This window comes from Primulina eburnea, chromosome 13 (genome assembly GCF_022965805.1).
Source record: "Primulina eburnea isolate SZY01 chromosome 13, ASM2296580v1, whole genome shotgun sequence".
In the NCBI taxonomy this organism is placed as follows: domain Eukaryota; kingdom Viridiplantae; phylum Streptophyta; class Magnoliopsida; order Lamiales; family Gesneriaceae; genus Primulina; species Primulina eburnea.
Genome location: NC_133113.1, coordinates 26133935 through 26148388, shown reverse-complemented (window position 1 = coordinate 26148388; position 14454 = coordinate 26133935). Strand labels below are relative to the sequence as shown.

Below are 14454 nucleotides of genomic sequence, written 5' to 3'. Positions count from 1 at the left end.
TCTCACACATGTTGTGCAGTGCTGAAATTACCTATGTTGGTATGTGAAAAAATTGTGCTAACTTTTTATTATTCTAAACATTAACGCAATCGTGTCAACAATATAGAATGAAGGATATTCAATTGTTTAACGTGGATTGTGCGAGTATGACGTTAAGGAGAGAAAAATTAACGACAAGCTCCCAACAAAATTCAAAGAATTTGTAGGCTAATAACAATACTTCAGATTACTTGGCAACATTAATTTACAAAATGTTGATACGAAGTCTTATATTCCCCACTGTTGGAGCCTGTACTACCAACGTGTCTAATCTACTAACACGGCGTCAAAAGGGTTAGTACTACATAATGGATTCAAAAGAGTGGGGAAGTAATGAAATTTTTTCAGAACTGTAACATGCTACCCACTTCAGTCAGTGATGAGGTCAATTACGAGGATTTCCGTTCCGCCAGGGTCGGCCTTTTTCATCTTGCAATCTGCACTTGTGTTACAACGATGAACTTGGACTTTCTCGGTGTCATCTTCTGCTTCACATGCCTTTCGTCGCTCCATTGTTGGCTCACACAACTTCATTTTCTTCTTCTTCTTGGGCAAATCAGAGCCATGTACAAGCATTTTAACACCCTTGCAAGTAGCTTCACACTTTTCATTGTTATGATTCTTGTTGCTTTCATCGTCGGAACACAGATCAATCAGCGGTATAACGTATGGGCTTGTGACAGTATCTTCAGAACAAAGGTTATAAGAAACAGACATGCTTTCAAGAGTGTTCACGCATACAAACGATTTAGGATGGTATGTACATGCAAGCATCAGTTGCATGAGTTATTTAAATAGAGACAATTAATGTACCATACACTTACCCAACTACTTGTAGTAATTACTAGTCTTTCCACATGTTCCCTCAAATGGTATAGAAACATAGGTCAACTCCAAAGAAGATATGCAAATCACATATTAATAAAGGGTCCCAGGGTGGTAGTTATTAGACATAAATAACCTTGGGAAAAATTTACATTTAATAATAATGGTTACAAACCAACCATATTCGCAGTTGTTTGTCAAAGTCTACATGATGGTACACCTCTTGGCGCACACGAGATTTTATGTCAGATACTTTCACCACTAATCTGCCAAAAAAAAAGTAACTTCAGTTATAATGATGAATTCTCTAATGTTCAGAACAATTTAAGTACAAAGTTGTAGGATGTATTGCACACATTGAAGAAAATTAAACAAAGTTGTACTACACATACTTACGTATCCATACTAAAGGTAAAGGTCCTAATTTGAAGTCATCTTTTACTCCTCCCTTAGTTCCATTTGCTCCAACAACATAGCTATCTCTTCGGAGTTCTTCTTCATTCTCTTCGCTAGATTGTGATTTTCACGACTTAAATCTGATATACCCTTCAGTAAATCACCATTCTTACAAGCCTTGCGATCATTGGCACCAGTATCATTCGTGCTTGAATTGGACATATTAGGCTGCGAGGATGAAGATTCAGCAGACGTTTTTCTGAGGAAAAAATCAAATGCTTCCTCGGCCTCTTTCCTACTCTCGTACCCTTTGAAACAAGCCCCCTTAAATCTATTTACTTCGGAGTTTGCTTCGAACCACTTGTCATACACACCAGCTTTTCTTCCAACAAAAACGACATAGTATTTATGCTGCATTCAAAGATTTTCAGCACTAACCCGGGAACAAATTATCATAAGTAGGGTAAGCGACAAAGAAGAATATAAAAATTAAAAATAAAGGGTCTCATTTGCGAAGACGCAAATGAATATTATATGTAAAAATAATTTGTGGAAAAGAAGTGAATTAGAAGACATCACCATCTCTAAAAGATATATGTTTTACAAGTAGCTGGTATTCTTCACGGACGTCGGTATGAAATCCGGACAACACGGTCACAACCTTGCAAAATCTGACGAACAAACACAAACAATAGGATGCACAAGAAGGACTCTGTTATGAAAAAAAAAACCTCAAATCGTATGAGAACTGTAATTAGTGGAAAAAAAATAAATTTAGGTATGCACATAACATTTCAGCAGTTAGTCTGCAAGAAATTCACCTTTTCAATCGTCCTACGTCCACCAAACTTCTCGAAGAAACGATGATGAAATCAAAAATCGGAACGAGATTACCCCAGCGACAGAGGACGTAAGGGTTTGGATTGGGGGTGAGAAAGAAAGTCTCGTGGGTCTCAATTGCTCCCAACTTTTAAATATTTACCTATTACTTTTAAATAAACAATAAATGCGTACACTGAAATTTATTTTTATTATCTAGATTTATGTTTTTTTTTAAACATCAGTGTTGTATATTTAAATATATAATTAGCTATCTAATTATTTTAAAAATACTTATTTAAATAGCAATGGGGGCATTTCGGTCATTACATTATAATTTACAAAAATAATCAATCAGTTTAAAAACACTCCAAACAACATATTATTTATCCAACTACATTATTAATCCATATATCTCATTTTTTAATCACTCTGATTACTAATCATTTATTTATCCAATCACTACTACCAAACATAGCCTTAGGGTTAATTCGATTGTGCATCTACAGGCACTGCCTGATTCCATTCAAATTGTGCCATTTGGAATTTTTTTTCCTTTTTATTTTTAAACAAAAAAAACCAAAAAAGATAAATAAATTTAAAAAGTCATAACTATGGTTAGGTTTGACCCAATGATTCAAAATTTCACTTCCCACGTAATAACCAAAAAAGACTACCATGCTCAAAATTCAATAATTCAAAATTTCACCTCCATGACACCTCTTCCTCAACGGAAGTCTGCTGGGAAAGATTAGTAGAAACCTCCTCTAAAGGTGAGTTGGTTTTTACAGATTAATGTTCATGGCATTCCGATTCTTTGTATTCCACGTTACATACATAAATTAAATTTAATAATTTGGTCATTTTATGTTGATTTTCCTATAAATTCATTTATCTCGTGTAATTAATTTTATGTTGATTATTTATTTTAATTAATTTAAAAACCGTTCACAAGAGTTTTTTTTTTGTCAAGGATACTAGTATACATTAATATTTTTGGTTTTGGATTTTCTCGAATTTCCTATAACAATTATATTAGGTAAAAGGATTGTTTTGGTAACATGGTTTTGAGAATTTTATTCAAATTATACAGTCGAAATGTTGGGAGAGTCATGATTTGTGAGCAATTCAAACTTGTATTTCCATCGTCCATGTTCCTGCTTTTTTATTTGAGGGATGTGCAATATTAAAAACAACCATCGAATCAAAATTTTTCATTTTCGAATCAAGCCATATTTATTTTGGGACTGCATATTTAAGGCATTGAAAAGATGTAGTAGATGATTTTATAGAAGTGGTTGCAATGTTTTGTCATATTGAAATCGTTCGTTGTATAAATAATTGGTATTATTCAATATTTTTTATTTTCTTTTGTTTTTTCAGATTGCGTAGTTGGAATATGGAAGATAACGAGCCAATTTCACTTGAGGAGTTGGACGGAAACTACGATCAAGAAGATGACGAGCAAACTGAACAACACGTGGTTGAAAACTTCGAGGTACAAAATGAAAATTCGGTTGTTGATGTTTTGAAGAGTAAACTACTAGTGGGTACGGTTGTGAATAGTGTGGAAGATGCCTATTTATTGTATTGTCAATATGCACATGCCAAAGTTTTTAGTGTGAGGAAGGGTGACCAACGATGTTTTTTTCATACTAATGAACTTCAGTCCAAAGAATTTATCTGTTCATGTGAAGGTTCAAAAGACGAAAGAAATTCTAGTAAAGGATTCTAGTTTATCAAAAGTTGATCACTAGAACTAACTGTAAAGGGAAATTGAAGATCACAAGGGAAAAAGAAAGTGGATGGCAGGTGAGTAGATTTGTGGAGGAGCATAACCATGAAATGTTTGCATCTGATCAAAATCACTTGTTAAGATCGGCACGCAATATATCGCATGCAAAAAAATCGACTTTAGAAGCCATGGTAAATGCTGGAATATCTGTCTCCAATGCTGTTTCTTTTATGGAACATGAAGCATGTGGGATAGAAAATTTAGGTTTTATCAGAAAGGATGCATATGATCATATGAGTCGACTGAAAAAACATACAAAAGTTGAGAATGTAGATGCCACTGCGCTTATTAAATATTTTATAGATAAGGCGAATAAGGAGAATTACTTTTACTGGAATGTTCAATTGGATGATGACGATAGAGTGATGAACTTTTTCTTTAGGGATGATAGATGTGCTGTTGATTATGAATTTTTTGGTGATGTATTGTCAATTGATACAACCTACAAAACAAATAAGTACAATTTGATTTGTGCTCCGTTTGTTGGTATCAATCACCATATGCAAAATGTTATATTTGGTTTGGCATTTATGTCAGATGAGACCGAAAGCTCTTTTGAATGGTTGTTTACAACATTTCTTGATTCTATGAATGGAAAGCAACCGCAAACTATCTTTTCAGATCAATGTCAAGCCATGATGAATGCCATTGAAACGATTTTCCCAGATTCACATCACCGGTTATGTCAATGGCATATAAATCAGAATGCTCCTTCACACTTTGGTAGTTTAAACGGTGATTCAAATTTCAAGAAGTTGTGGTATAAATGTATGAATTGTTGTGAATCTGAATATGAATTTGAGGCAACATGGAAATACATGACTGATACATATAATTTGGATGGTCATAAGTGGTTGAATGGGATGTACAGAATCAGGAAAAAATGGGCGACTGCTTTTAGTAATGGGAAGTTAGTGCGGGACTATTGGCTACTTCGAGGAGCGAAGTCACGAATATGGTTTTAAAAAAAAAACAAGCAATAAGATGAGTTCTTTGTATGAATTTGTGCTTAATTATACAAAGATTCAGAAAAATTGGCGGTCGAAAGAGAAGACAGAGGATACTTGTTGTCGTCACGGTAAGCCTCCACAGATTTTGAAAAACCATCCTTTGTCGATTCATGCTGCTGAAGTTTATACAATTTCTATTTATCAGTTATCTGAAATTGAATTGGTGAATTCTTTGAATTGTAAATCTCTTGAACCACCAGCCTGTTTTGGCAATGATTGGAATTGGATTCAGATCAAAATAAAATCTCATGATGAAAACTCAATGTTTAGGCATGTGGTGTTCAATAAGCAAAGTCATGAAATAAAGTGCAGTTGTTGTAAGTTTGAGACAATGGGGATTTTGTGTAAACATGTTTTGATGGTGTTTAATTGCATGGATGTCACTGTTATACCCAAGTGCTATATTTTGCGGAGATGGATGAAGAATATAAAAAGTCGAGTTAGCACCGATTTGCAAGAAAGTGGCAGTGGTGGTGATGGTGGTGCTCATGTATCTCAGATGGAATTTGTCAACCAAATAATGAGATCGGTATATGATATAAGTCAATTGAGCAAACCCTATGAGTGTGCGAGAAAAACATTATATACATTGGTTGACACCGCAAAAGATGAAATCTCCAACCTTGTGCAGAATTTGAGTATAAACGAGCAGTGTGATGATGATCCGAGTGATGATCAAATAGGCGAAGTATGCATTCGTAACCCTCTTACTGCAAAAGCGAAAGGGATTACAAATGCAAATATTACACGACACTGGGATCATACGAGCAAAAGAAGAAAATGTAAAAGGAAAGGAAAAGCTGAAATCTCAAGTAAGTATTTGTATACAATTCATTTTATTCATCTACATGATCATACTACACACTTTATCTACTAGTTGATGTTTATATTGGTTTGAACGTGCTACATGAAATAACAGCAAAAAAAAAGGGGGCAATGTTCAGAAGATGGAAACAGAACACGGGAAATAAACTTCATACAATCACTATCGCAAAATCAGTTTGCATCTCCGCATTTTCCATCTGTATCTGGGCACAATGACCAAGTGCAATACTCAAGTCAAACGGTAACTTAGTTTTTTTCCATAATTATATGCATATTTGTATTACATATTTTTTGATATTTAAAATGCAGGTAGGTTATACTAATTTTTTTAAAGCTTCTCAAATTAATTTACCATCTTATCCGTTTGAGGCTCCTCCTACATCACAAAGACATCAAGTAAGGACTGTTGTATAAATCAAATAGGTATTTTTTACAAATTTATATTTGATTAAATTAAATTTACGTTGTTTAGGGATTTGGTGATGAGAATTGAATGAAGATTGGGGGGAATCCAAAAGCAAAGAGTTTGAAAAGAATCCAAAGTCGTAGCCGAGTTATAAAGGACATCAGAGATTGCCTTTTGTTTCACAATTGTTCCTTATTGTCTGTTGTTTAGGGATTTTATAATGGCAGGGAATCTTGCATTAAATAACTATGGGCATCTGTTGTTCCTTATTGTTTGTTGTTTGACAAAATATTTGATTCTTCGTATATCAGAAATTGTGGTCACAAATCTCCTTTTCTAGGCTCTCTAATGACAGGGAACCTTGCCTAAATGAATAACTATGGGCATCTTACATATTCATATCGAAAAATCGATATGAATATTTTTTATAGAAGTTCGTTACATTTCAATGGTGGTAGCAACACTTTTTTAAGTGTTGAGTTGATTATATTTCAAAGGCAGAATGTTGTAGTATTCTGATCTTTTAATCGTCTCTTAACAAATTAACGCGTTAAATGTAGTGTGATCAGTAGAAAATTATTTGAATGAGAGGCTACTGTTTTAAAATTGTATCTTATCTCATATTCGTGGAATGCAAATTTTTGGAAGAGACGTCAGCTCTATTTGAATTCAATTGTTCTTCAACAGCATGTCAATGAAAACATGATATGTGGAATGCTAATATAACTTTTTCTTTTATTGAGGGGTGAATAGCAGAAACATGTATGCAAATCCTTTCTTTTTTTTACTTTTTTTTTTTGGTTGGAAAAAGTGGCTGAGTGGATTGAATGGAAGATGACTGAAATTACATGATTTTCGGATTTTTATAAATGTGCAGCTACGGAATCAAGGAAAGAACTGGGATTCCCAGCTTGATAATTATGTTGTGATTCAAAGTATTATTGAATTTTTGGAGTATTTATGTTCGGCTAGACTTCATTTCTTATTATTCATGGTGGTATATTACTTAATCTAGTAAGGGTCTCTCAATATTTGACCCCTGGAACTGTCAAATTTGCTGCATTTCACGTTCTTTCATTGGTGGGTAGTAAGGGTCTTTCAATATTGGAGGTCGCTAACAAAATTCAGGTAATATTTATTGAGCATTCCAAGCATCAATAGTTCCTGCTGCGTTTCTAAGAAGCTTTATCATTTGGACAAAGAAATCAGGTCTTCTAGATCTCACAACGAGTAAAACACCCGAAGCGTCTTAAATGCAGTAGTGAGTTGAACAAATGACTATGGGCATCATAATATGTAAATTGAACAAATGAGTAGATCAGAAGATAGATGTAACTCGGCGGTCTTAAATGCAGTAAGAATTGCTCATTAGTACATTGAGAAACATAATACTAGACATCAGTGTTCTCCAAACCGGACCGGACCGGCCGGTCGGACCGGTTCAACCGCGAACCGGCCTCCAGACCGGTCCTGAGATAACTAAAAACCCGGAAAACCGGTTTAACCGGAAAAAAATCGGTTAAAACCCGGTTAAACCGGAAAAACCGGAAACCGGCCGGTCTTTAAAAACCGCACGGGTCGTGAAATTATAAAAAAAATTGCCCAAAAATTTGAAAAGTGATGTTTATTTGGATATTTGTTGTAATTTTCATCTTAAAAATTAAGTAAAAACTATAAAAACATAAATAATCAATATTTTACTATTTTATTTATTATATAAAATAAATAAAATATTAATTTTATTGATCCGGTTCGACCGTTCAGTGGAACCGGTGGAACCGGTTGAACCATTTTTTAAGACTTGACCGGTTCGATTAACGGTCCGGTTATAATAACACTGCTAGACATACTAAGAAACAACTAAGAATTGCTCATTAATACATTGAGAAACAACTAAGAAACAACATAATAAAAATCTCATTAGTACATTAAGAAACTAAGCCAACATGTCAAAAGCAATAAACACTAGACATCATCACTAATTTTCATAGATTCAAGTATTGCTTTGAGCTCTTCAGAAATCTCAATCATTTTTAAGGCATTTTTCTGATGCTCACGGGCTAGGTCTACCTGAGCATCTATCAATTTAGCAATTCTTTCGTTATGTTTGGCTTTTCTACTAGAATTTTCGGTGGACGTTGAACTTTCAGTGGACGTCGAACTTGAAGCGGCATAATGTTTTTCCATATATTCATCAAATGCTCTCAATGCCTCTGCTTTACTGTGATATCCCTTGTAGGAAGCCCAACGAAATCCATTTACTTGCACGTGTGCCTCTTCCCAACGATCATAAACACCAGCTTTTTTTCCAGCAAAAACAACATACGTTTTTACCTAAATTTTAATAACATTTTCAGATAAAGTCAGTACTAAGCATGAATAAATTTAAAGTTTTGCAGTAGAGTAATGTAAAACACGAACAAAAAAAATTTACCATCTTAGCAAGTTAGCTTTGCTGTAAACACGTTTCTTGATTCTATGAATGGAAAACAACCTCAAACTCCCGCAAGGGAGTTCCATTTGTCACTGGGAAGTGTGAATCTTGGTATAGCTCAAAGAATAAATCTTAGTATAGCTGTTTTTTGTAAGTTCGATTTGAAATAAAGAAGTTATTTCTCACCAGGGCATTATGTTCCACAACTAAGCCTACGGGCAAACAAGCGGCGATGACGGTGAGAAGCGGTGATGGAGTCGGCGGCGTGACGGTGAGAAGCGGCGTGACAGTGGAATCGGCGATGGAGTCGGCGGCGGCGACGGCGACGGCAACGATCGACTATTTGTGAGAAGAAAAAATGGGGGAAAATTTTGGAAGGAGACAAGGAGGGATCCACAAAATTTGCAATACCAGATCTAAAAACGAAACAATAATTGACGTTTACTTAATTTACATAAAAAAAATATTTTTATTGTCAAGAAAATTAATATGTAATTCCAGGTGGCAGTGGATACTAAACCATGGTTGGGGAGTTTTCATTTGGGTCAATGGATAAAAAAACAATTAAAAAATTCCACGTGGCAGCTGATGAGTGGATTCAGGCAGTGCCTGATGAGGCATAATCGACTTTACCGTTCCTTAGTCCATCTCTACCTCATTGGAGACCGTTTTAATAATAATTACTATTATCAATTAATGATAGTAATCAATAATTTTGAGTAAATTAAAAAATATTTCAATTAAATTTTTCTTTTAACATTTACTAGCTGTAAAATTATGAAAATATAGAGGCATTCGAGGGAACACCTTAAAATGCTTCAAACTGGGTTCAATAAGTTTGCCCTAAACACAGAAATAGTGGGTAGGCTACAATAAATTGATAAGTATATGATCGTATAACAAGTTGTTTACAAACTCATACTCATTTACGGTCAGTATTGCAAAATTCGATTCTTCATGCTATTGAGAAGCCATTGTTTCCCAGATGGAGATTTTTGTGTGTACAAAGCTCTATACCTAAAGCACGGAATTCAAGTACCCTAACATAAGTGCTAAATCGGGATCATCTTTGGATGAGTCGGTCAAAGTAAAAATTTAAGCTCCGGATCTTTATTTAGAGCCTTCAAGTCAACTCTTCATCACGAGGATTGAAGATGTAGAGATCAACCTCAGACATCAAACTGATAAGAGAAATTCTAAAGTTGTTATCAATGACCTTATAGTTTATCTATTTCATGTATATCAACATAACTGAGATAAATTGAAAAAAAAAAATCAACCCAGCCAGAATCCAAGTTGATATAACAGGAAAGTATCTTATGATATAGATGAAACCAAATTATTATCACAATGAGGTAAATACATGATATGAATTTGGGGCTCTTGTCTTTGTTTATAGTACTTCATCCAGATTCTCAAAATATCAACACTACCTAAATGGATTCAGAAAACTATTCATGAAACATGTGCAAATAATAATTATTTGTAAAGAAAATATATTATGGAGATTTACATTTTCAGTACATCACCAGAACCAGCCATGAAATGCACACATGAATCTTTTTTACTTCATCAAGTTGAGAAGACCATACATGAACATTCAATGTAACGTCCGAAAAACCAACCTACAAAACCACATGCATACAAAATTATTTTAATTGCTTAGTTGTTTTATTTAATTATTTTAAATGCTTGCATGATATTTATAATATAATTAAAAGTATGATTGCATGATTAAACGATAATACGACACGATTTCATGAAATTAAGGATTTTACCCAAATATTCGATAATAGGCGGGGAAAAAGAGACCGGGGACGACCAAGACAAGGATATGTATTTTTATTTAAATAATGGCAAGGCTTCCTAATATGATTAAAAAAATGATTTAATTTTTCTAAAAATGTTGGAGTTCGAATTTATTTTACGAGTCGAGCTCGATTTTTCCCGGGAAGCCGGTTTTGGGCAAACAAGGAGTTTTAAAAGATAAAAAATATTATTTTATGAAAACTAAATTTATAAACTTTTATGTTTTAATGGATTAAAGTGTTATTAGACCCAATTTAATTAATTTAAGTAGGTCCAATTAGCCTTAAACTAGCAAGCCCAAAACCAAAGCCCACTAATATTTAATTAAATTTATAAATAAGTACTCTATGTGTTTTAAACCTCATAAATAATCATCCATCAGCCGTGGATCACCTTTACTCACACAATTCAGATTTTCGAAATTTAGGAATAAAGAAAAGCTTGTGTTCTTCGTCGTCCGGTCGTCCAACGTCACACTCTCGTCGAAGATCAAATAATCGAGCGTTATAAACGCAAAGGCACGTTTCCTAAACTCTTTTAACATTATACAAATCATAATATGTGTGTTTTAATTTATTATGCATGAAAAATAGCGGGGTTCGATTATTTACGGTACGTTACGTATTTTCAAAGTTTTAACGACTTCGCGCTTGTTTTGAAAACATTTTTGAATCCAACGAGTACGCTGCCAAAACATGATAAAATATGTGCAAAACATGACAATTTTAACAAGAAAAGCATGCTGGAACCATAGGATTTTTGTAAACCAAGAAGGAACGTGGGTTTGTGTGCTTGGTGGTTCAAGTGGCTTGATTACTATGCATGGAGCTTAGAGGTTCGACCAGGTCTCGAGGAGGACTCGTGGATTACGTGGGTCAGGGTCAGGTAGGGTCCTAGCATGGCTAGGGCTCAAGGGGAGTGGCTAGGGAAGAGTCAACTTGATCAAGGACTCTTCCTGAGCGTGCAAGGTGGTGGCCTAAAGTCAAGGGGATGTGGCTCGGTTTGGGTTGGGCTAGGTGGTCAAGTAGTGTCCAGGGTAGAGGGGTATGGTTGGGAACATGGGCTGGTGCAGTCAGGGTTCGTGGTGGCCAGAGGGATGAAGAGCCGAGACTAGGAGATCACGCGCGCAGCTGCTGTCATCTGGGTTCAGTGCTTCGTGCGAGCGGTCAGGGGCTGAGCTGCAGTGGGCTTGGTCTAGGCATGGTCTATGGATGGTCAGGGTCAGGTGGGATCGGTGGTGGCTCGGCTGGAAGTGTCCAGATTTGGCTAGGAGTCTTTAGGCATGAGGTTCTTCCGTGCGCAGGTTTGTGCTTCAGTTTCCAGGCGAGTTGGAGCGACTTAGGGGCTGGTTCCAGGGGTTGGGCTTGGTGAGTAGGGTCCTATGTGGGTTGGCTCTGGTTTGGCTCGAGGTGGCTTGGGCGTGGCTCGAGTATTTTGGGAGATGGCTCGGTGTGTTCCTCGAAGGGTCAAAAACGAGATTTTAATAACTAAAATTGAATCTATGGGTCCACGGTGTGGCTCATGACTTGGGAGGGTAGAATAAATACTAAAAATGTTATGTTTAAAATTTGGAATCAAAATAATGAGTTTTGGATTTATCCGGGATTTTATCGCCGCACGAAACGTTAATTAAAGAATTAATTGAAAAGCCTAGTTTTATACTTCATAAAATTATGGAAAATTATATGTAAGCTTAAATAATTATTTATAATAATCCCATATCATTAATAGTGAGAAAAAGATAAATTCGAAAATTTTTACGTCCAGGGGCAAAACGATAATTTTATACTTAAGAAAATACGAAAACCCTTGGCAGCGTCCCGAAGGATCATAACACATGTTAAATGACATTATATGATTTAAAATGATGATTTTGATGATAATATATATTTTATGATTTATGGTAAAGCTGTGCAATTTAGACTGTTAAAATGCTATTTTTAAAAAGATGTCTTATTTTATGATATTTAAAGAAAAGGAAAATATTTTTGAGGGATGTGAATTGACTGTGACAAAAAATATGATATATGATATATAATTTTGCGGGGATGACATGAGGGCCAAGGCCCCAGAGGGAGCCCATATACCGGCCAAGGCCCCAAAGGGACCCCCGTTTACGTGCCAAGGCCCCAAAGGACCCCGTGTATGGGAAAAAGGCCCAGAGGATCCCGAAGATCGTATTTTCACCGTGGAGCCTAGTACACACCCCCATGGACTATGTGGAGCTAAGACTGCAGTCGACCAAATGATAAAAGTTAGACACTTTCAAGCATCAAACTTCACCCAAAATGATATATGGTTGAAAGCTTATGATAAAAATGATTCTTATGATATATGATTTATGATGATGATTAAAACTATTTTTAAAATGATTTATTTATGCTCAAAACTTATTTTAAATGATTTGTAAATGATTTATTTATGTTTAAAGTTATTTTAAAATGATTTTACTATTTATGATTTAATTATGTTTAAAAATTTTAAATTGTTTATTTATGTTCAAAAGATATTTTAAATAAAAATATGATTTTAATACATGTGATTGTATATGTATTATTTGTTATCATGTTTAGAACGTGCTGAGTCTTTAGACTCACTAGGCTTGTATGATGCAGGATTTGATGATTTATGGGATGTGCTGACGATTGAGTGGATCGAGTGCATCAGTACACACCCGAGGGCCTTTATGATTCCGCGCTAGCTAGATTGATTAAGGATTTAAAGATTATATTAATGATTTTTATTAGAGATATTTTTATGTTTTATTTTTATTGTTAGTTGATCTTTTTAAATGTCAATTTAGGAAGTTTTGGTTAGTCGATGATTTATGATTTATTTTATGTACTTGAGATTTCATATGTTATTATTATGATTGTTTATTATGTTAAATTATTTTGCTTAGTAATTTAGAATTTATGATTTAAGATGAGGAAAAAAAATAAAAATCAAGGTCGTTTCATTCAAAGTTCATCAAATATCCTCCGGATAATGAAACACATTTTGTTTCATCACTCGCTGAATACGACATATCCACTAGACGAGCACAAAGTCTCTTTTGTTTTTGAACAAAGTCAAGTCTTCATTTAAGTTTTATCAAAATTTTGTAAATGAATCTTTTCTGTTAAATACCATGACAAAAATATCTACAAGCTTTGCAAAAAAAATATTTGAAATAAAATAATCTTTTGTGGAAAAGTAAGATATTGGGGAGTAAAGAAACTTATCGAATATGATGATGTGATCTAAGGTTTTCAATTCAGATCCGACCGAAACATAATGCGAAGATAAGCCCAAGTGGTGAAAGTCCAAACAAGTCACATTTTCCTCGGACCATACAAAAGCAAAAGATTTATCGACAAAGGTAAATAAGACATGTGATCTAACAACTTATCAGTGGAGAATGAACCACTCAACCACCATAACATACAAACCACTAACTAGTGGTACAACAAGTAAAAGATGTTGTCGGGCACAACTGACAAAGAAAATCACAAGTTTTAATCCCGATTTGAAATCCACCAAGACTTCTATACATATCAGGATTGAAGAAGATGCATGTATTCAATCTCTTTACGTTTCTTTCAAAATAAATTTATAATATTTTCAATTTATATGTGTTGTGATTCCAGCTATTAAAAAAATTTATCGTCCTCTACATAATGTTATTATGTAATAATATGCTGTTTGTTTGAATAAAAGAACCAAAACTTATTGTCCGTTTCATGTATTATTTTCAAAATAAACTTTTTAACTATACATCATGCGACTGCGTTGTTAGGTTATGATGAACAATCTATAAAACCTGGTGGATACAACCCGACGACATTCTGGTCAAATTGATAAATGTTTAATTTATTATACCGATGTATGATGCGCTATAAAAAAAAGTCCTCGTATTCATGGTATATAGACCGTAAACTTTTCATAGCCCTGCGTCTTTAGACATGTTCAATATATATAACAACGTTAAGTACTGAAAAAGAGGCTCAATAATGATTTCAAAAAAATTTAAATGAAGCGTGGAGTTTGAATTAGCTTTTGATGTAAACAAGAATAAAATCCAAATGAAAAGTTTGTGAATTTATTTGAAATTCGC

At 34.4% G+C, this 14454-nt stretch overlaps 2 long non-coding RNA genes across 2 annotated transcripts; one reads left to right on the top strand and one right to left on the bottom strand.

Moving 5' to 3' along the window:
- The first annotated feature begins 2779 nt into the window (after positions 1 to 2779).
- LOC140809960 (uncharacterized) lies at positions 2780 to 4776 on the top strand. The gene is made up of 3 exons (XR_012113208.1): positions 2780 to 2852; positions 3463 to 3577; positions 4496 to 4776. It is a non-coding gene; the product is annotated as an uncharacterized lncRNA (long non-coding RNA).
- A 3245-nt stretch (positions 4777 to 8021) lies between these two features.
- LOC140809961 (uncharacterized) lies at positions 8022 to 8752 on the bottom strand. Its single transcript, XR_012113209.1, has 2 exons — positions 8550 to 8752; positions 8022 to 8449 (listed from the first exon to the last, which is right to left on the bottom strand). It is a non-coding gene; the product is annotated as an uncharacterized lncRNA (long non-coding RNA).
- Positions 8753 to 14454: the final 5702 nt, after the last annotated feature.